This window comes from Lissotriton helveticus, chromosome 2_1, assembly GCF_964261635.1.
Source record: "Lissotriton helveticus chromosome 2_1, aLisHel1.1, whole genome shotgun sequence".
Lineage (NCBI taxonomy): Eukaryota > Metazoa > Chordata > Amphibia > Caudata > Salamandridae > Lissotriton > Lissotriton helveticus.
In genome coordinates this window covers 1,893,800,724-1,893,824,542 of record NC_136059.1, presented here as the reverse complement: position 1 = coordinate 1,893,824,542, position 23,819 = coordinate 1,893,800,724, and the positions used below count along the sequence as shown (strand labels likewise).

The following is a 23,819-nucleotide window of genomic DNA, read 5'->3' as shown; positions in this document are numbered from 1 at the left end:
GACTCTGCCAGCTCCACTGACCGCGCCTGAGTGGCTTGGAGCACGGACCTTGGTGCTGATCTTTCTCTGGGGAACTGGCTACACTGCTGTAACCTGATCAAACGTCTGGCCCCAAACTATCATTTACGCCTCATACACTTTAAATACTTGCACAGATTGTACCACTCCCCCCACAACTTCATAAAATGGTCCTCGTCCTTAGTGATAGATGCGTGCGCTGCTCAGCTCCTGCGGCAGACTTCTCCCACCTTGCTTGGCTGTACCTGAATGTCTCCGCCTATTGGCGCGAGGTTTGCACCACTATCACAGATATCACCTTAACACCCGTCACGCTGGATCCACTGCTCTGTCTCCTTGGCTTTGTGAAATTTTGCCCAGACGCTTCCCGCCAGCTGATTGCAATGCTCCTCGTCCTCGCTAGGCACAGAGTCTCCATGTGCTGGGGTCATCAGTCCATGCCCAAAGTTAGCGCTTGGCTCGAGGAAGCTTCACGCTGTCAGAAGCTGCTTTCCGAATTCTGGGAATTGGTGCCAATCACTTGCCGTCCGATTGACATTTGGGGTCCCCTTGTCTCCTATCTTCAGCAACAGGATGGTTTGCCTGCGGCGGCCTCTCCCGCACTCCCCGCCAGCTCCCGCCCATGGCTGCCGCTGGAGTTGGTTTGTGAGGCGTCACTTTCCCTGGTCTCTGGGCACTCCCCAATCCATATGGGACCCCTTTTTCGGGAGCTTCCCTCTGCCCTCTTGCCATCTCTCCACATTTCTTTCCTTATGTCACATGCAGGGCTTCTCGCATAGGTTGATCCACGTTCTGTATGCCTTGATTGTGATTCAAATTTGTGATTGTTGGCTTCTCACCTGTCTGTAATGTAACCTGAAGTGCAAGATATTCTTCCTAATAAAGGTTTTACATTTTTAAAAAAAAATGCAATGTCCTTAGGGAGTGCTGGGACTTTGGAGAAATTCCTGTCGGGAGCTTTGGGAGCATTAAATAAGGAGATTTGTAACGTAGAGGCAAAAATTTAGGCAATATTTAGGTCAGCTTCTACGTTGGCTGACCAACACAGTGAGCTCCCCATTTCCTTGGACGCAAGAGTAAATATCACAGAACCTTTGACTGTGTGTAGAAGGGGCACTGCAAACTCTAATGGCTGCGTTGCAGTCTGTGCAGAACCACTGATCTCCACTTTTTCTCCCATTAGTCCCTGGCCCTCCCCCTAAGAAGAGACTAAACCCACAGATGCTACAAGCTCAATCCACAAAACAGCTCATTTCTGCATATAGTTCCAGCCCAAGGCCATTTCTAACTGTGATCTTCAAATCCTCAAGGATGAGGTTGTTAAACACTGTAAGACCCTGATCTTCACAATGAAACAGTGTATTGTTCCCTATTGAGAATCATCTCCACAAGATTGACAGCAGTTGAAACACTCATAGAGTCCTGTGCTGGGTCCGTGGGACTCCTAAATAAGGCCCAGTCGCCAAATATTTGCAAAACTTTAGTCACAACCATAGTTCAAACAGAAGAAGTGAACAAAGGAATGACTGACAGTAGCGCTAGAATGAGCAACAATTATAATACTCCTCATCCTAGAGCCCAGAATGGTTCTAATTTGGGCGCAGACCTGGCAGCATGTAACATTGGGTCAATGCCCCTTCAGGTTCCCAGACCTACCCAGTTAAAACCATTATGCCCTACTTAATTAATTTAGATTTACCACCTGAATCAGCTCCCTACGTTTTGGTGGTGTTAGGGGTACCACCCCCCCAAGAAAACATAAAGTAGACTTGGAGGGACTTTAAAAACTAATGCATACAATGGTTGAGGTATAGGGTGCATTTAACAAACACTTTATTCCAAAATTTGATCAGGATTAGCCGGGTTAAGTTGGTGGGTAGAGGAGTAAAGACACATGTGGGGGACTTCATTGTTATTAATTTCTATCACCCCGCATTGGTCGAGAAGATCCTCCACACATGCTCAAGGTCCCATGTATTGTCTAACTCATTCATGGTTGTCCCATTAGGATATTATTATCGACCACCCAGGTTGGTCATCCTTCCAGAGAACCGATATCCTGCCCATGATAAGGATGGCACATGCACTCTTATTGAGAATCAACACTCCATCCCTGTCTAATGTTAGATTCTGTCTATATAATCATAACGATTTGAGAAGGGGCAATCATGTTGGTTGTTTGAGACATCTCATTGGTCCTGACTGACTTCCCTCAAGAAGTATGCAACAGTCATTTTAATTTCCATGCAGAGGTCCAACAGAGCCTGTTCTATCTTCTCCTTCTTCACTCAATGCACCTATTGGGATTAATAATACTTCTTCCTCTCAATTCCCTAAAACAACTAAACCTGCTACCAATCTGACCTGCACCAGTGATTTGAGTTCAATTGAGCTTCTATCTTGGAATATAGTGAGGTTGAAGAAAAAGTCGGTTATGTCAGATTGAAGGGAATATATAGCTTAATACCATATTTTATACTTCCAAGAAATGTGGGCGCTTCAGGAAAGATTAATCGATGGTTTTCTGGTGTTCAATACTCCATCTCAGTTCTCACATTTAGGTAGAGCTATTGGTGGTCTAGCTAAATATATTAGAAACACCTTCCCTGGGAGGCTAGTTAAGTTCATTAACAATTCAGTTTATTTCCATCTACATGTGTTTGGATTGCAGAGAGTGGGATATGAATCTGGTTAAACCTTTATAATAACTGTTTTGATGCTAAGAGAATCCAGGTGGTGGCAGACCTGGAAAAGTCCTTCCGTGCACTTTTTAATGATCATCCTAAACCCCTGCGAGTGTGATGCATTGGGGATTTTAAGGCCCACTACTGCAAATTATCATCTAAACTAGTATGTGGCTCAGTGGATTCCAACGAGCAGCCTTTGACCTATTTTTTACATGACTCGTACGGGAATGTATTGAATAACATTTTCCTTAAGAATAATCTGACTATGGCCAACGACTTGGGCTTACTAACCACTAACCTTGCCCCTAACTTCATGAGTAATAAGTGCTCCTCTACCATTGATTTTATTTTGGTCTCTGAAACTCTGAGAAATAATGTGGGTGACTTCAGGTGCAAATTCACTGTCTGGAGAGAACATGTGGCCCGGATGCTGGGGGTGGGGATCAAGGGTCTAACTTAATTCTGCTCCAAAGTTAGTTAAAAACGTGTCCTGGCTCGAAAAACAGGGATACTATTGATAGAGCGCGCAGGTCACCCGACTCAGTTTACCATACTCACCTGGGCCCATCAATCAACACAAACTTATTGTGAGTTGAATAAAGTAACCTGTGCACTTGCTCTAATCAGTGTTTTATAAATTTCATTAGGACCTATACCATTGACTTACCAATCCTCGTCATCGGTACCTAAAGTCCTAAGGGATCAAAGTAGTTAGAATAATAGGTAGAATAATAACATTTGCACTTGTATAATACCCACAAACTCAGGAAAGGTTTAAACTCTTTATCTAAATTTCTTAAACGTCTTAATCCATATAATAAACATCAGAAAACTTTCAGTCAGAAAAATAATGATTAGAATGAAAATATGCAGTGATTTTATAAAGCGGTCTTTTCGCATTTGACATTAGGGTGAGAAGAGTGAAGGAAACAGTACAATGACATACCCACATTGAATATTTACCTAGAATTGTGTGAAGAACTAACCCTGGCCACGGGTCAGTTTAAAGGACAGAACCCCGAAAGTGCAGGCACCATAAGGCAAGAAGGTGCAGATCAGAATCAGGACAGGTAAAGCTAAATTGGATCAGGACAGGACCACCAAGGGCTAAGACCAGCACCCGCAGTTAAAGTTGCAACGCCTGCGTTACTCCCTCTTTGCAGCTAACAGCCAGAACCCGGTAAGAGTTATCGATATCTACGACAAAGCGCTTCGCCAGCACTTCAGCTTTCAAACTCCGATCTGGGTTTCGAACCTTCTGACAGAGGGCTCCGCCAGCACCTTTGCTCCCGATCACGTATTGAGTGCGTTGGGTCAGTGACAGGTCAGCTATTCGGACAAGTCAGACAAATTAACTAACTAAGCCTACCCTAGTTATACTATTTTCCAGGTCAGTGTACCACCCCCCAATGTTACAAGTGTAAGGATCCCCAATTTTGATTAAACAAAAGGATGAGGAGAGGTCATCACACCATACAAAAATGAAACTTTTAGAATGAACATTAATGTTTGCGTTCCCGCCCATCAATTTATTTTCCCATGCACTTTTATTCCACCCGGCAGTGAATGTATCAATAATGATTACAATGTAGTCCATATTTTAGTTCAGCTTCATTCACAGGGGTCAGGAGTTGACGTTCCCATGGACATCCTCTAGCAAGTCAGAAGTTGGCCGAGTTTCAAAGGTCAGTGCTTCATGGATTTGAGCTTTTCTGCGCAGTCGCAGTTCCTCCAAAGATGGAGTTCAGAAATACATGTCAGGCCCAAAGTTCTATACATATGAGAAATAGAAAAGAAACAGTTTTAGAACAAAGAATAACTGAATGTACTGTATACCACTTATCTTCTACTCTATTCTCATTACTTTATTTTATCTATTGCATTATAAATTAGGCAGAACGAACAGCTAAGCATAAGCAGCAGTGCAAGCTTCATTCATGCTTTAGGACACAGGCAGCCATCTTAATTCTAGTGCGCAGAAGCAAAAGATTCCCTCCAAAGCAGAAAGTACGTCATGTCACGTGAGTGTGACAGACGCATGCGCAGTAAGAAATCCCGCGTAGCAGCGGCTATTTTAGTGCAAGCGGATTATAGTTAGTAAAGGCACATATGCAAGATTCACTTAGATGTCATGTAATGCAATATTAATAGGACAAAACATGTTGATTAGTACATTAACGTTATGTCGAGAAGACTAAATACAAGCAAGCCGCATTACGTGCGAATCCTTGCTCCATGACTATTACATGGGCTAAGGTAGATAACACTAATTCCTCTCTTCTATTATCCAGCATAAGTACTCTGAGGTTTTTACCTGCCTTGATACCCAAGCTGAGGTCAGGTCAGCTTTTGTAGACATTATGGAAAACATTAGGCAGTCTCTAACATGTGCCAGTAGACCCCTTCGACCAAAGCCTTGTGGTTGGTTTGATAGTGCCTCTACAAAGGCCCATACAGCCCTCTATATAGCTCTCCATATCAAACTCCATGCTGGGGAGCTAATTAAGAATGCACATGCAATTTATAAGTCAGCACTGGCAGCTAGAAAAAAACAGATAAAAGTGGAATGCTTGGCACGCTCTCCATTTGGCGAGCCTGCAAAAAGATAGTGTGCCCTTCTGGCAAGTGGTGAATGCCCCTTATTTTAGTGACACATCCAGTCGCTCAACTGAAGTACACATTCAGCAACATCAGTGGGTAGACCATTTTTCCACTATTTATACCACTCATAATACCCTGGTGAGCCAAGATGATAAAGGGCAAAGGGGTTTAACAGGGACCACCAACATTCCCATGGTTTTTGAGCATGCAGAGGTTTGTAGTGCTCTGAAAGAAAGCAAGAAGGGTAAGGCGACAGGCCCTGATGGGGTGTCTCTTGATGTGTTAACTAACAGGCAAGATGTGTGGGCCCTGCTGCTCACCAGCCTGTTTAATGCAGTCGCTAGGGCAGGCCCCTCTCCGAAATGGAATAGTTCCGTAATAATATCGTTTTATTAATAAAAGTGGACAAATCCCAGCCTTGGAACTATAAGCCTATTTCACTCTTAGATTCTAATGCCTTTGACTGCTTGTCACACTCCAAACTTTTGTCCATTATGAATGAGATGAGGGAGGAGCAGGGCATAATGTCATTTATTAGCCAACTCTACAAAGATGCTCCTGTCTCTGGCCGCTTTCGCAAGGACGGTGAGTGCAACAACAATTTTACTGTCAAAAGGGGTGTAAGGCAAGGTTGCATCCTTGCCCCATTCTTATTTTCTTTCTATATTAATAGAGTCAATAAATGTTTAAAATTGAGAGCAAATGACATACCCTATATTGGGGCTCACCCTTTAGTTGGGTTAGGTTGGGTTAGGTTTAATTGATGATTTTATACGATGTATGCATGATCTAGCCCAGAAAGCCAATGAGAGTAAAATGTTTACAATGATATGTGGGACTAGACATGCTAAAAGACCTTCCCATTTTATTAATTACATCAAGGTTTCCGAGGCCACTTCATTTTCCTAGTTAGACATCTTATTTGATGACAAACATAAGTGAAATAATTAAATAGGATATCACACTATGAAATATCAATTATCGGCCTGTATGGATTTTGCAAAAAGTTGAGCTCCAAACATGTGAACGAGTTATTGGCAGTGTGCTCAAGTAAAAGTCTTGCTGTTGCTACATATGGGGCAGGCATTTCGGGCATGATAGGCACAAAAATGTTTCTGAAAAATCTTTTGGCGGTACCTCGAAGTTGTGCCAATGCCATCTGCCATGCTGAATTGGATATGCCCTGCATCGAGGACAGAATTAAACTATTTTCCCATCTAGTATGGCACTCTATTTGGGCTATCGAAGAGACCGCCCTTAACAAACATTAGAATTCTATTGCGCTCATCCCTAGATATACCATGGCTTGCTTATGTTAAATTAGCATTCGAGATGATTGGGTAATCAGGCCTATTTGCCTCCTCTGAGTTCTGCCATCTTCTTGAAAAGGGCAGATGAAATCAATTCTTTTTACGAAAAGGTCTCACTGAAGGGGGCATCTTTTTATCATTTTGAACCGACGGTGCGCTCATAATATCTAGTGCACAATCACAAGGGCCTCCAACAGCATCTCTTCTTTACACATAATAGACAGAAGTGCTTTGTTCTTACCAGGTTTCGTTTCAATCTCTTACCCCTTTTTGGCGGGATTTCCTGCAAATAGTCACACTTTATTGGATCTGAGTCCGTGTCCTTGTGATCGTCAGTCTGTTCTTACGACTCTACATATTGTGTTCTTTAGATCCTTTTTATCATATGTCTAGAAAACAATATATACTGCCACTTTTTAAAGTTTTTTAATTCCGTTAATGCAGACCAGCCCTGCTGTTTCTTTAACAGTTACATAATCCTTTTATATGCTGCTCAGTAGCCTCCTTTATATGGCAGATAGTAAAGCTGAGAAAATGTGCCGCATTGTGATTTTTTTTGTACTCTGTATAGTTGTATTATTCCTTCTGGTTGGATTGAGATTTCTCTTGCTTGTTTGCACTGTGTTTTTTTGCTCCTGAAATGTGGTGAATAAAGAAATGTTGACATGACTATCTGAGCTATAAAGTACAAGATTGGGTGGTAGCATTACAGATCACATATTTCTCCTTTTTTAAAGACCAGGACAATGGTTGTTCTAGACCAAAAGCATGGAATCCTTGCTGATAGCATTCAAAACATTGATTAATAAAGGGGCCCACAGTACAGTATTATCTTTAAACATCAGGACCAAAAGTATTTCCCGGAATGCCTACGGGTCAATGTTTCTTGAATATCATCCAGGCGGAATGTAATAATGTAGTCACTAGAAACCCATGAAGATTGTTCCTCCTTAGCCATTTCATTATGTGTATCATAAGAAAAAAATCTACAATAATGGGCTATCTATTCGTCCTCTGGAATGCCTTGATCTAAAGTTGGATAGTCACTCTCCATAAAATACAGACCAAAACAGCCTTGAGTCTTTCAGAGAGCTAGCTTTAATTAACTTAACCGATGCCTCTGCCCTAATATAAGATTTCCTCATTTTCAAAGTTTGCTTGTTCTTAGGATTATTGTGCGCAGGGTTTCGTATCAAATTTTATACCTTTTTTTTAATTTCAATGTGCTTTCCTGCATGAATCATCAAACCATCCTTTAGGGCAGACTCTGTGAGAGGTATCATTTTTAGTTAATTTCCTATTAACTGCAGAGAAAATAGTTTCAATGGATTTCATTATCTCACTATGACTTGTATGTATGTATGTATGTATGTATGTATGTATGTATGAACCATTTTATAGCGCGCTCTGTTACTTGGGAGTATCCTGGCACGACGGAGAAAGACAAAACAAAACGGGGGATCCAGCTTATACCACACCGATAAACAGATGAGTTTTCAGACTCTTCTTAAACTGACCCACGCACTGAATGGAGCGCAGCTGAAGGGGAAGGGCATTCCATGCCCTGGCAGCCACCACAGCTATCGACTGACCCCCTAATCTAGTCCGCTTAAAGCAAGGAAGAGTCATCTTATACAGGGAAGACGATCTAAGGCAACGTGAAGGAGCATAAAGGATGAACCATTTCCTCAAATAGGCTGGCCCTTGATCGTGAGTTGCTCTAAAAGAGAGCACTAGAGATTTGAATAGGATACGCTGCGCCACTGGCAGCCAATGAAGGCTACGCATGTGGGAGCGGACGCTCTTCCATCTCGGAACATTGAACAAGAGACGGAGAGCGGCATTCTGGATGACCTGTAAACGTTTGACCAGATATGCAGGGATACCGCTGAACAGAGCGTTCGCGTAGTCCAATCTCGATAAAATGAGAGCTCAGGCGACAGTCTCCTTTGCTTCTCTAGGGAGGAGTGGGAAGTATCTTCGCAGCGCTCTCAGAGTGGCGAAGCATGTCCCTGACAATTTTCTTATATGATCTTCAAATCTTAAATCTTCCCCAAACCATATGCCAAGATTTTTTGCAGGGCCACCCATCACCTTAGGGCTGGCAATGTTCGAGGGCCACAGCGTGTCTTTAAAGCTGGAGGGAAATGTGCCGTAAAAAAGGACCTCGGATTTGTCCTCTTTACATTTCAGCTGGGCCAGAGCCAGCCAGCGAAAGTCTGAGGACAAACAGAGCTGGACTGCCACAGTATCCAGATGATCGTCTGGCCAGGTAAACAGCATTTGCGTGTCATCGGCATAACCAATTATCTTAACCCCGTACTGTTCCGCCAGGTAAACCAAGGGAGTGATGTAAACATTGAACAGTAAGGGACTAAGAGTGGAGCCCTGAGGGACTCCAGTGAGAAGTGGCTTGGGCTTCGAGGCATGGGGCGGCATCCAGACCTGTTGCGTCCTATCCGATAGGAATGACGACAACCAGGCCAAGGCACAACCACCAATACCGACCGCAGACAGCCTGGCGAGAAGGAGCTCATGAGGAACGGTGTCGAACGCGGCTTTCCTCCTCAATTAAATAAACCATAAAAGCAACCTTATATTGATTAATTAAATCAGAAAGTTATTTCTTTGATTCAATTTCGGAACATTTAAATCGAACCCCATCGGGCTGATGACATTTGGATTTCTTATTATTGTATGGGAAACAATACGGATAAGATCCAAGTTAAAATGAACAGATAGCATATTATGGTCACTCAGACATGATGAGATTATTTTAAATTCCCTCAAAAACGGATTATGTTCACAGAAACTAATAAATAATCAGTGGTACTAGTAGCTCCTCTTCCTGTAAAGGTGGGAATAGCCTCATCACACCCAGTTCGTAAGTCACTAGAAAACCGTAGAAAAAAAAGAACCACATTTAGAATCCATGTCTCCTGAAGGAAGTAATATTAAAACTTGCAGTGGCAGCTAACCAATTGGAATGGTTTTGATTATTAGCTATACCTGCCACATTCCAAGTAACTGTCGTGGTGCAACCTTTAATTTGCCTTACTTGGGGAATTTTGGTAAATATGGCCAAGATTTTAAACCTTTATCCAGCTGCTAGTCAGTATCCATAAATTCATTACCCACTATATCAGTGATAAAGGCCTTAGGTTCCTGATGGGATCCAGAGAATCAAGGCTACTGATGGATCCTAATCGTTCAAAACAATTCAATGTTTTAATGTTGTGTATCATCTCATTTGAAGCAGGTACCACTGGCTCTTTACCTAACGCGCTCAGAATGAATACTTCATCAGTCTATAAGCATAGCCTAGAGAAACAATTTTAATGTTGTTCAGTTATGAGCGACAATACTCAGTTTTATGTCAAATAAAGCTCACAAAACCCTGATTCCTAAAGTGTACTACAATGCAGTCCCCAACACAAGGCTTTTTTGAATCTCCAATCAAATTTACCCTTCGGACCAACAACAGTTCTTTATACGGTCGATCAATATTACCCAGCCTTTTTTCTATCCAATTAACAGTTTTGTCCTTCAGAGCTACATAAGTTTCAACATGGTTACTAAAAAGGGGCGGTTAATTTTTCAATAATAAAACATTCAGTGTTGTCGGGGGGTGGGCAATTGTAAATTGGGCCAGGAGCCTAAATGTGGGCCCATAGATGTATTCCCAATGGTGGTTCTTTTATCACTCACCTTATGTTCTTTGTATACCATAGTTCTCTGCAGCCCATTTGATCATGTTTTTGATACAATGTTTTTCTGCATCACAACTTGATCCATGTTAATATCCTGAGAAATGTTCATACAACCAAGGGCACTCTCATCACCAAGGAGGTTAATATTGGCTTCTAGATATGTAGATAAAGGTAGTAAACTATCTAAGGCAGAAGAAGAAAAAACTCAGTGACGTAGCTAGGCCTTTTGCTGCTTGCGGCGGTCCCATCCTTTGCCACCCTATGGCAGCTGTAAGAGTGGAGGGGTAGGTGGGGGGAGGCTGGCAAACAAATCATGTGTTTGCTGCCTCGCGCTGCCACATGTAAGAGCGATGGGAGGCCGCCTCCCCCAAGTCTCATGCCAGTCGGTGCAAGCCGCTTCCCCCCCTTACTCTGCCACTGGAAAAACTGTGACATTATCGGATGAAGGATTACAAACCAAGATGACACCAGAATATATATAGATTCCATCAATAAAGAGATACGATTTTACAAAGATGTAATTTGTGCTATGTTATCATATGCTCCAATTTAGAAAGATAGTCAACCTGGTTATATGAAGAATTCTGGAAATTGATACCTGGGTCATTTGTCAGAGGACTGTCTGGGCCATTATTGGATAACCCAGAAGGTTGAGTCGAGAATCAGATAAACTAATGGCCACATAACCTTGTAATCACTTCGAGTCTTTCTTTCTCTTCCTCTCAGGGGGAGGGGAACTTGTGATCTCAACAGATACTGGGTTGCGAACAAGAATTTTACAGCGTTCCTCAGGCAAAACACAGGAGTTCCCTTAGATACTGTTTCATTTTTATCTGGCACAGAACGTGACTCACTAACTAAGACAGGCATTGCTGATTTTCAACAGACACGCCACTGATTCTATTTTAGAATTTATAATTCCCATAGCATTAGTCAGAGTTATTGTAGTACCAAGTATTTCCCTTTCTTCATTACATTTGTAGAAGGAGATAACTGCCTCTTGCCCATATCTCAGAGATTAGGTGGTACAGGGTGAAATGTGAGATGGATGCAGGGAAGAGCCAGGTCTCTTTAATGAAGGTCACGTCGGGGGCAAAGGGGAAGATGGTGTCTCAGATTTCGATGGCGTGCTTGCAGAGCGACCTGTTGTTGATCAGGAGCTAAAGAGCAAATACCCTCACAATCATCTGGTAATTGGAAATAAGTATCTTGCCTACAAACAAAATATACTCTAGGAATTACAGTTTTTCTCCTTTTAAAATTTGCCATGTACCCCCCATGATTTTAAATATGTGTTCACAACTACTAATCCCTACATTCTACTTCTACTTTGGGTTCTTCTTTTGTGAACATATATTTTCCCTTTTTGTCTTCTGTCTAGTTTCAGTTTAGGATAAACCATTTTAACACATTTTCTTCTTTCTTCCAAACGTTTTTCAGAAAATGTTCCTCCCTATCCTTACTATATGAAATGTTTGTGCTCCTACCCTCATAATGAATACTTTCTCTAAAGGTTTCGTTAAGCAGGTGACATTTTCTCACAAGCCGAAGCACTATTTATATAAAAGAATGGTCTTAAATAATACCAAGCTGTATCCATTTCTTTTGCCTGTGAGTGTTAATTCATGCTTTATACAATGGTACTCTTGAAAGGTCCAAATCATAATTTGAATAAAATATTCAGAGTGTTCCTCCCTATACACATATGTCAGCAAACTACTACGTTATTGCATATGACAAAGGTATATGGTGGTAAGTCACCACTTCAGCAGCAGATTAAAGTAAATTGGCGCAGACATAACAGTCATTTGTGTTAAATGTCTATGTGTATTCTTGAACTAACCTAGAATACTAGAATATTAGCTCAGTAATCCTCTTGCTTGTAACTTGTGAATGTTGCCTTTAATTTTGTGTAATCTATTGTGTGTATAGCTGTCATAGGAGCAAGTGTTGACCTTATCTCCATATCTTGTGTAAAATAAAACCTGACCAATACTATTGTAATCAGTAATACTGCTACTAAAAATGGATCACCGAAAAAATATAGAATACAAAAATATAGAATACTAAAAATATTGAAGTACAAATATATAAAGCAAAAATATCGAAGTCCTATCTACAAACAGGTAAGTACAAAAATATCGAATCAAAAATATCGAGAAAAAAAAATATAGTCAAAATATCTATTTTTTTTACATGTCTTAAAAGTAATTTCAAATGAATGAAATAATAACTATAACTAATACATACTTATGAATACTTAAATAACTTTAAAAGTATTAAATAATTAATTTAAGTTAAAAAAATAAACATACAATTTAAGTTTTTTGACACATATATATACATATTAACATAATATTAATTAATAATATACAATATTTTTACTGTAGGATAGCGGGAGGGTAAAATTTACTATTACCACTCCAGCAACTGCAACAGTAGGGTAAACGTTGGATAGCGTAGGGGTAAAAATTGCTATTCCCACTCCAGTGAGTGCAACAGTAGGGAAAGCGTTGGTTAGCGTAGGGGTAAAAATTACTATTCCCACTCCAGAGAGTGCAACAGTAGGGCAAGTGTTGGATGGCGTAGGGGTAAAAATTACTATTCCCACTCCAGTGAGTGCAACAGTAGGGAAAGTAAATACTTCAAATATTAATAAACATAAATTAAATATTGATACCAATAAAAAATTAATAAAAGTAATTACCAATTTAATATAATATAATAATGAATCAACTAAAAATAAAAATAAAAATTAATCATTAAAATTAATTACCTATTAATACAAATTATTTACCAATTAACAATTAATTAATTAGCAATTACAAACTAATTAATAATTAATGCAAAATAAATACCAATAAATAAATTAAAATATTTAATTAATTACAATTAAATTACTTCCCACCCTATTCCCCTATAAACCCACGACCCGCTACGGGAAATAAATTTATAAAATTAACATAATTATCAATTAACTAATTAATACAAATTAATTACCAATTAAAATGTAAATAATTACCAATTAAATTTTTTTAACAATTAATTCAAGATATATACCAATAAATACATTAAAATATTTAATTAATTATAATGAAATTACTTCCCACCCTATTCCCCTGTAAACCCACAACCCGCTACGGAAAGTAAATTAATAAAATTAACATAATTATCAATTAATCAATTAAGTAAAATTAATCGCCATTATCAATGTAATTAATTACCAATTAAAAATTAATTACCAATTAATTCAAAATAAATACCAATAAATACATTTGAATATTTAATTAATTATAATTAAATTACTTCCCATCCTATTCCCCTATAAACTCACAACCCGCTACAGGATTAAATTACGCAAAAATTAAATAACATAAACTTCATTACTTAAAAGAAATTATAAAATAATTTTACACTTTTCACACATATACTAACATACAAAACACTTTAAAAAATTTGATATTATTAAAAATGTGATATATTTAATACCTATATTATAGACTTCGATCTTTTGACTTTCTATATTTATGAAAATCGATATTCAATTTCTTAACTTAAATTCGATATTTTTGTTGCCTATATTCTGTCCATTCGATATTTTGTCCATTCTATATTTTCACTTCGATATTACTGCAATTCTATATTTTGGAATCGATATTTTGTCTGCATACCACTAAAAATATAACACCCATAATAATCTTGCATCTATTTCTGGTTAGACAACACATGTCTGTTTGTTATCATATCTTTCAAGCAAAATATACAGCAATTAATTCAAAGGTTCAGTTCAGATCGTTCCAAGCAGTTTCTTTTTGGTGTTACTTTCTTTAAGGAGTCTCTTTTAAACAGTCTTTTTATTTATAGCAATCTTCACAAAATGAACCTCAACCCTACTCCGTGTTCTTCTAAAGTTTTATCGCAACTCTTCTACAACAGCCTTAAGCCTAAGGAAATCTTCTTAAAACAAAAAAACTATTGTGTTACAGTCTTTTGCACTTTCTCAATCAGGATTGCCACTCAAATATCTCTCAAACGCTTGTTTCTTTTCAGAAATCTTTTTTCAAAAAGCTTTTATCAGTTGTGTTTTACAGTGATGTCATGAGGGTTCATATGATTCAAATCTCAAAGGAAGCAAGTCTTTCACTGGCTCATTTAACACTTGATTTGTGTAGTATGTCCATTCAGGTGCAGAATAACTTTGACAAGGCACTCGTGCTCTTTTTGACCTTCTTGGCGTTCTCTTATACCGCTGTGACACTTATAATGACACATTTATAATGCTCGACTCTGTCTCTTCAGTAATTGTTGGCAGTGCACACTTGATCTTAATTTCCTTGGACCAAATTTCATGGCCAGTCAACATTTCGGGTGACTATTCTCCTTCCAGTACTTGTTCCTTCATCTGGATACTCTGTTGTTTCTTGTGCAGTCTCAACTGTTCTCTCAGGTTGAGATCTTGTCTCTTCTGTTTTTCTTTCAGAGACTTCAATGCCACTTTGCAAAATCACAGGAACCTGGATTTGTCCGACTCTTAGCAGATCTCCAACCCTTTCTTCTTCTCGCTATTGTGATTCTTGTGATTTGCGCCTTAAAGTTGTTCAGCTTGAGGTGGTTCAGACACCAGAGCTCTGCTTTCAGGCTCAAAGAACACTATTTCTTCATGTAGATTTCTTACACTTTGGTTGTGCGAGGCATGCACCCATTTTGGTACCACGGCACATTTAACAGCAGTATTCGTGATGAGTTTCACAAGGAATGTGAATTTCCATCTTGGTACATTACAAGACTTTCGAATGTGCTGAGGTCAATGCACTGTTCTTGATGGCGGTTTAAGGTAACAACTGGGTGAGAGACATCAGCCAATCCTTTGCAGTAATCGAGTATCATGTCATTTATGATGTTCAAAAGTGCATTCGCAGGTAAGGGAAGCAGTCTCATTACATGCCCCATCAAGTTCTCATGAGGGGATAACCCAGTCCTATTTTCAGGAATACTTCAAAGACTCATCAAAACCCAAGGAAAAGAAGCGGGCCGTTTCATTGATATGAAAGCTCTAACTTTTGCCAATCAGGACTTTATGGTTCAGTTGAGCTGTTCAACAATTCCAGAGGCTTCTGGTCGATAGATACAGTGTAATCTCTGCTTGATCTGTAAAGCTGTGTGAAGCATTCATAGGAGTTCATTATATAAATGAGTCCTACAATCTGACCCCAGGGAAATTGTTAATCCGTACCTTGGTATCAACTACCACAACAGCAATTTAGCTACAGTGAGACTGTCATTTCTCCGTGTTGGGTAGGCTTCCCCCCTTCAAAAGAAAATGCACACTATAACCAGGACATATCTCAACTTGTTCACTCTGGTGGTCTCCCGACTGCCCTATTACAACTATGGCAGTCGAGCCGCCCTGGGACCGCTGCAATCGCCAGGGAACCACTGATTCCTGGCTGTTGTGCGGCAGTTGTGAGGCCGCAGTTTGCTTGGTGGGATGGCTGCCGTCTCGCCAAACATGTTATGAGTTTTTTCTCTGCCATGGCTTTTATGGCAGAGAGCTAACCATGAAAACTGTGGTGGAGCGGAAAAAGGGGAGCCCTATAGGGCCCCCTGGTGCCTCGCGCCATGTGGAGGACCCCTGTGTGCTTGCACCCCAGTACCTGCACAGCATGGACTAAAGTAGTCCATGCTGTGCAGGTGCTGCCTTTGTCGTTCCAATTGTGGTGCCTATGTCATAGGCACCACCTTGACAACACCAATGAACTGCTCGCCTAACCAGGAGAACATTCTTGATTTGGCAGGTGGTTCCTACATGGGTGTGATGGTGCAGGAGTGGGGCAGTCCCTCTCCTGCACCGCCAAACTCATAATAATGCCTTAGTGTTATTGGTGTTCTCTTTCCCATATTCATCTGTTGACATGTCGCAACAACGGTGGCACAATTCTTCTGCAAGCATCCTGAATCTGAGGTTAAGCCAATCCTGTCTGAATAATCTTATTACTGCATTTTTCCCAGATGTTTGTGACCATGGACGTGTTGTGTCATAGGAAACAAGAAGGTATCTCGCAACACTAATGTTCCCTCTCCTGGCATACAAATGTCATTTGCATTTTTCTTACATCCTGCTCTGATCCAGCTCTGCTTTTCTGCTTCTGAAACATTTTCCTGCAATGCTTTGAGTTCTTCCATTGTATCAGCTATTGACAGCAATTTTGAATAGACAGCATCTTCTTCTGATTCATTTGTGTGAGCCCCATTAAATGCAGGCCACAAGTGCACAATACCATACAACTTCGTTAACATATCTCTTTCCGACCGTGACATAACCATTGCCACTTCAGTGAGCTGCACATTTAACCACTGACACTTATTTTGGCAAGCGCAATGCTCCGAACAGGTTTCTTAAATGTTCCCCATTTCTGATTTGGGGCTTCAGACGAGGTCATGAAACCTCTTTCTGATCATACTTTGCTACCTGTAAATGTAATCACTTTCAGTTGGGCTGTTAGACTGCAAGCTCTTGTATGTTATGTTATTTTTATGTATTGACATTATTGAGCCCACATTTCACCCGAAGGTCTCAAGTGCTAGCCTCTCACAGGAAACGAAGAGGGAGAGAAGAGGGGGACTGGCTGGAGATGAGACAGCCTCAGAACATCCAGGTTTTAAGAGACTTACGAAAATTTCTGTGGTCCGTCTCAGTACGGAGATGAAGAGGGAGAGCGTTCCACAGGGTGGGGGCAAGACAGGGGAGGGTCTTCTAGCATTCCTGGCGGTACGGATCTTGGGAGGGATGAGAGAATGTTTATTAGCAGATCAGAGAGTTCTGGAGGGGTGATACCTTTTCAGTTTATTAACAAGGTAGTGAGGGCCGTGACCATTGAGAGTTTTGTGGACTAGACAATTGATCTTGAATGTTAAACGTTTTCTGATGGGGAGCCAGTGGAGAGCTCTCAAACTGGGGGCCGAGGAAGATTGAGGTGGTAGATTTTGTAAGGGCTGTTCATTCTGCAACTTGCGCTGAGGTAATACCTTGGAGCCATGAAGCTTCTACAAGTTCTTGAATTGTGCAGACAGCGTAAGATGCTCTCAGGGTCCCTTCATTGTCCTTGGCTTGGTTCATAAAGTCTGTGACATCTAGACAACAATGCTCAACTTCATTTCCATTGAAATCTTCATTTATGGGCACCAAGGTTTACGGGTAAAAAATTTGGCAGGTTTTAAAAATAATATTCTTGTTAGCACGTACTTGCAGTTCATATTATGTGAGCCTGCTATTGGTCATCTACTGGGTCTTTGTTCTGCTGAGCAAAATTTCCACGGAGTAAGAGACCATAACAGTTCATGAGTAATCCATCACTATGTTTTCACACTCCTCAATGCTGACTCCAACTACCGCAATGGCTTTAAGACATCTGGGCAGTCCTGCAGCTATAGGGTCAAGGGTAGTTGAAAAATAAGCTACAGGTATTCGTAAATGCTGCAAGATCGCTAATGCTCCAAGGTACATGAACATATGCTCCTTCTTTTATTTCTCTCAACGGATAAGCCAAAGCTTCTCCATCGTCTGGGGGACCTGCCGGTGGTTTGTTATTTGCTTAAACTACCTCTGGCTGTTTCTTTTTCTTCTCATTCTTCTTTGTCCATTTGCTTTCTAATTTCTCAAAATCACTCCTTTTATGAATGCATTTCACTAATTCAGTAATGTGTAATCAAATTCCTGAAGAACTCATTTTCTCCATAGCCTCATTATCCAATTGCACACTGAAACTTTTCTGAAATGCTAAGTTTTTTGTAATATCAACTTCATATTTTCTTGCTAAATCTGTCAATTTATCATGAGTAACTGCTGTATGTCTTGTAATCTAATTGCACAAATCCATCAGATTTTTCTTCTGGTCTTGTTTCACATGCTCAAGATCTAAATATCCTCTGATTATTTCCTCTATTTCTAATTTTCAATTCTGGAACATTTCATTTTCTCTCCTGCTCTGTCTATTGTGTGGTGAGAACCTAATTTTCTGTCTTTATTCTCTACCATTTCTTCAAACCATTAGGGAAAAATTCCATCTTTATTTGGTCTCACCCTGTGTCATCGGTGTCGTAAAGATAATCCTTCTCCCTACCAAGTATGTAGCACCTATCACTTGGCCTCACCATCGTTTGTTTATTTTTCACTAGTTTAGACCTAGTGAGGTGTATTACTTGAAGACATGCTATATGCACTTTCCTGTACTTCAGAAATGTATTAACTCTATAGCATTTAACGGGTTCAGCCCCCTAGTAGGTGAGTAGACTGTGGCAGGGCTTCTCATTGCTGGTACGCTGCGCTGCTGAAAACGAAGGTGCTGCACCAGGAGCGTACACTTTTAACTTGGATTTTATAACTGTGGTGATATTGTGTTTTTAAACCAACCACTTTTGCTGCTGTAACCTACCTGCCTTAGGAGGCATTACTGCGCTGGGATACCTGGTCTCAATTTCCTCCTTCCACGCTCCAGTCCGACGCGGTGAATAGCACCGTTGCGCGGAGGGCGAGGAAGGGTAGAGACAGGCACTTCCGGTAGGCTGGGGGGACGGGACGGTTAGCGGTATAGTCGACAGCCCAGAACTCAGCTGGGAGGGATTTAAGGCAGAGACAGAGGGACCGCGCTTGCGGTGAGTAGGCTGTGGCAGGGCTTCTCATTACTGGTACGCTGCGCTGCTGAAAACGAAGGTGCTGCACCAGGAGTGTGCACTTTTACCTTGGATTTTATAACTGTGGTGATATTGTGTTTTTAAACCTACCACTTTTGCTGCTGTAACCTACCTGCCTTAGGAGGCATTACTGCGCTGGGATACCTGGTCTCAATTTCCTCCTTCTCCGCCCCAGTCCGACGCGGTGAATAGCACCGTTGCGCAGAGGGCGAGGAAGGGTAGACAGGCCCTTCCGGTCGGCTGGGGGGATGGGACGGTTAGCGGTAGAGGTGACAGCCCAGGACTCAGCTGGGAGGGATTTAAGGCAAATGCTTCCGCGTTCGCGCAGCGGACGTGCCGGCGGTGCGCCGAAGGCGCGCCAAAGGCAAGCCCGTCTGCACCCGTCTGCTGCTGGATGCGGACTGGGGCCACTACCCCTGTCCAAGATAGGAGGTATGTACAATATGATAGAGCGGAACTGCTGGCCTTGTGCCCCCCATGGGCAGGAGATGTAAACATAGTATGGTGGCTATCCAAAACAGTGGCTGCTTACATTGTTCATTTAGTTTAGCCTCAATCCATGCCAGGAAGGCAGGGGAAGTTAATCTGTCCGGGGGTTTACCGAATTGTAGATCTCTCAGCAAACACAAAGTTGAAATATTAGGTCTGCTGTGAGATCAAGAATTGGATCTGCTGTTTTTAACGGAAACGTGGCTGGGCGATAATACCAACCCGGATATTATAGAGGCACTCCCCCCAGGGTATACTATAGCGAGATTGGATAGAGCGGTCGGTAGAGGAGGGGGGATCACGGTGATTCACAGGTCTTCTATTGGCTGTGTGATTGAACCTTCGTCAATATCTGATTGTGAGGCGGGGGCTTTTTCGTTAAAGCTAAGCCCTAACCTGACAGTGAAAGGGCTGTTGATTTATAGACCTCCGGGTCCCTCTACTCGTTTTCTGATGAATCTATCGGAGAGCATGGCCCATTTAGCACTAAGGCATGACAAGCTTTTGGTTTTGGGTGATCTAAATTTACATTTAGAGGACCCTTTGAATACGGAAGCTCTACATCTTCGCCATGATCTTCAGCCATTTCAGCTACAGCTAAAATCACTCGCCCCTACCCATCAGCACGGACACCTACTTGACCCGGTGTTCGCTAATTGGGAGGATGTAGTAGTCTCTAAGCCGCTCCCTGTCCCTTGGTCAGATCATTTTCTGGGACCGGTGGTGATTAGACTACCGCAAAGTGACAACCGATGGGCAGGGATTGGTACCCACTCATTTAGGAAGTGGAAAACTTTAGATCAGGAGAGGTTTAATAAGGAGCTGACAGAGGGTGGCCCTCCAGGTGGACTGGATAGTGACACTGCATGTCTGAATTTGGAGAGGCGCATTATTAAGGCGTTCGATAAGGTGGCGCCGCTTCTCCAGACCAACAGAGAGCGCAATCATTCCTGAGGCGGAAGCCGGGAATGCCACATAGCGTTAGCGTTATTTTAAAAAAATTGTATTTTTCATTTTGTTTTACCTGCCACTGACCTGCAATCTCTAAAAGTCATCTTTTGCACTCATTGCATGCCCCTCACCCCCACCGCAGCCAATTAGGCGCTGTCCTGGGGTTTCCTCAGCCGCCATCCTAGGTGAGGAAGAGGGCAAGCGGACCAGTTGCTCGGCCCTCCGGCACTCATTGGCATAAAAGCCGCGCTTTCCATTACGCGCGCAGACCAACAGAGAGCGCGATCATTCCTGAGGCGGAAGCCGGGAATGCCACATAGCGTTAGCGTTATTTTTAAAAAAATTTATTTTTCATTTTGTTTTACCTGCCACTGACCTGCAATCTCTACAAGCCATCTTTTGCACTCATTGCATGCCCCTCGCCCCCACCGCAGCTGATTAGGCGCTGTCCTGGGGTTTCCTCAGCCGCCATCTTAGGTGAAGAAGAGGGCGAGCGAACCAGTTGCTCGGCCCACCGGCACTCATTGGCATAAAAGCCGCGCTTTCCATTACGCGCGCAGACCAACAGAGAGCGCGATCATTCCTGAGGCGGAAGCCGGGAATGCCACATAGCATTAGCGTTATTTAAAAAAAAAATACATTTTTCATTTTGTTTTACCTGCCACTGACCTGCAATCTCTAAAAGCCTTCTTTTGCACTCATTGCATGCCCCTCGCCCCCACCACAGCCGATTAGGCGCTGTCCTGGGGTTTCCTCAGCCGCCATCTTAGGTGAGGAAGAGGGCGAGCGGACCAGTTGCTCGGCCCTCCCGGACTCATTGGCATAAAATGGCCACATCCTCCCGGACGTGCAGCGGATGATCGCAGCGGGCGCGCCAAAGGCAAGCCCGTTTGCGCCCGTCCGCGCCTGGACGGGCACTGGGGCCTGTCCCCCTGCCCAAATGATCACGTACTCTTCGGAGGACTTACGAACATTATACCAGGCAAGACTTCCACTTTGTTCCACTATCTTGTATCACTTAAATCAGCTACATATCCTTCGTGATTCCTCCAATATAGTCGAGCCTTTGCCTGCCATCCTCCGCCACAGCCATGGGTCCACATCTACCACGGCTTCCAACCGAGAACTCCGCATTTTATATCTCAATACCCGCTCCCTGGCCAAACACCAACTGGACATCTTTTTGCTTCTTCTTGACGATAAACCCGACATATTTTTCATCAAGGAAACTTGGCTCAGCATTGACTCCCCCCAGACATCCTGGCAGCCCTCCCAGATTCATATTACATCTTACATGTTGATCGGGCTCCAGGAAAGACGGGTGGTGGAGTAGCCGCAATTATCAAAAAAGAGCATGTTTTTACTTCTTTGTCCGCCCTTAACACTTCCGGGAGCAGATAATCTAGTAATTAAACTTGAATCTAAATCTGGTCCACTCATCTGTGTCTTAGTCTACAGACCCCCTCAATATATGGCCTCCTTCCCCTTGTCCCTGTGTGAACAATTTGCTACCATAGTCACAGACTACTCTAAAATACTCCTGCTTGGAGATTTTAACTATTGGTGCAATGATGAGCTAGGTGGCCCGCAGGCCTCCGAACTCATGGAACCTTTATCTGGCCTCAATTTCTGCCATCACATTACATCTGCTACGCATGTCAAGGGTCGGATTCTTGATCAGGTGTGGAGTAACAATCTCACCATCTCCACTCCCACCATAAGACCACTTTTTGATAAAATTCACCATCTCCATTGTAACAAATAGTAAACCTTGGGTTATGGCAGGAGGTCTCATCCGGAAATGGAGCTCCCTTAATAAACCAGCCTTTTTAGACAGCTTGGCGAGCACAATCCCAGCCGATAATTTAGACCTTGAGCAGGCTGAAGTGAACACCTCTCACTGGCTGTCAGCAGTAAGCAACTCACACGCCCCGTTGAAGAAATTTAAAATTAGCCGCCATCCAGACTCCCAGAAATGGTTCTCTGAGGACTTGAGGGCAAAAAAACTCGACACCCGCCAAAAGGAATGTAAATGGAGGAGCAATTATGATCCCCATGCAAAAATTATCTACATAGCTGCCCACACTGCTTACAAGCTAGCTATTATCCAATCCAAGGCATCTTATTTCTCCGACATAATAACCCATTCTGGATATAAGTCCAAAGACATCTTCTCCATTGTCAACAAATTATCTAATATGGAGAGAGCTCTCCCAAAACCTACTGTGACCCAAGATTTATGCAACTCCCTTAATTTATTCTTTCGGGGTAAAATTTCTGCAATAAAGGCCAGCATCCCAGCTACTGGCCCCAAATCGAATACTATCTCTTCGAGCTCTAGTGTCCACATCTTTGATCACTTCCCACACCTCAATGTTGACTCCTTACGTACATTATCCACAAGGGTAAAATCTGGTTCTCCTAGGGATTGCTGCCCCCCGTACATTCAAAAAGAAATCCTTTCGGCCATTCCTGCACCCTTCTTGACCCTTCTCAATGCCTCCCTCTCACAGGGTGCGGTCCCTAAAGCCTTCAAACAGGCAGTGGTCGTACCCCTTCTAAGAAAACCAGGTGCAGACCCATCAATCCTTTCTAATTACAGGCCAATTTCTCTTCTTCCTTAGTTGGCCAAAATACTTGAAGCTCCCGTCACTAGCCACCTCTCCAAATTCATTGAACAATCTAACCATCTGGATCCCCATCAGGCTGGGTTCCGGCCTGCTCATTCCACTGAGACTGTCATAACGGCCGTCATGGACACTCTCCGTGCCAATGCAGACAAAGCAATACCTCAGGCTCTGGTCCTATTAGACTTGTCTGCCGCGTTCGACACGGTCGACCATATCATCCTGCTCGACCGTGTCACACAAGCTGGAATCCGGGGGTCAGCGTACAGTTGGATCAGCTCTTTCCTCAGCGACCGCACTCAAGCGGTCCGCTTGGTCCCTTTCATTGCCCCTAAACTTCCGATTACCTGTGGGGTTCCTCAGGGTTCCTCTCTGTCCCCTCTTTTGTTTAATCTTTATCTAGCCCCTTTGATCCAATCCTTGAATAAATTTAAGGTCGCTACATTTAACTATGCGGACGATCTACAGCTTATCTTCACTGTGGATAGCTCCCCCGACTCTGTCAGGGAATTTCAAGAGACCATGCTACATATCTGTCGCTGGATGGACTTGAATCATTTAAAATTGAATACGAGCAAGACAGAAATCATCCTTAATGGTAAAAGCCAAATATTCTGGGGCCCACACTACTGGCCCCCTGAATTATGTCTCCCGCCTACTCCCTCCGCATCGGTTAAGAGCCTGGGAGTAATTATTGACAGTGAACTGTCATTGAAGGCCCAGGTGAGCTCGGTG

At 42.3% G+C, this 23,819-nt stretch overlaps 1 long non-coding RNA gene across 1 annotated transcript in view; it reads right to left on the bottom strand.

The window, feature by feature from the left end:
* Positions 1–3,480: 3,480 nt before the first annotated feature.
* LOC144818924 (uncharacterized) overlaps positions 3,481–23,819 on the bottom strand; it is a 43,233-nt gene continuing 22,894 nt past the window's right edge. Inside the window, exon 3 of the long non-coding RNA XR_013607177.1 lies at positions 3,481–4,476. This is a non-coding gene — a long non-coding RNA (uncharacterized LOC144818924). The remainder of the gene's footprint in view (positions 4,477–23,819) is intronic.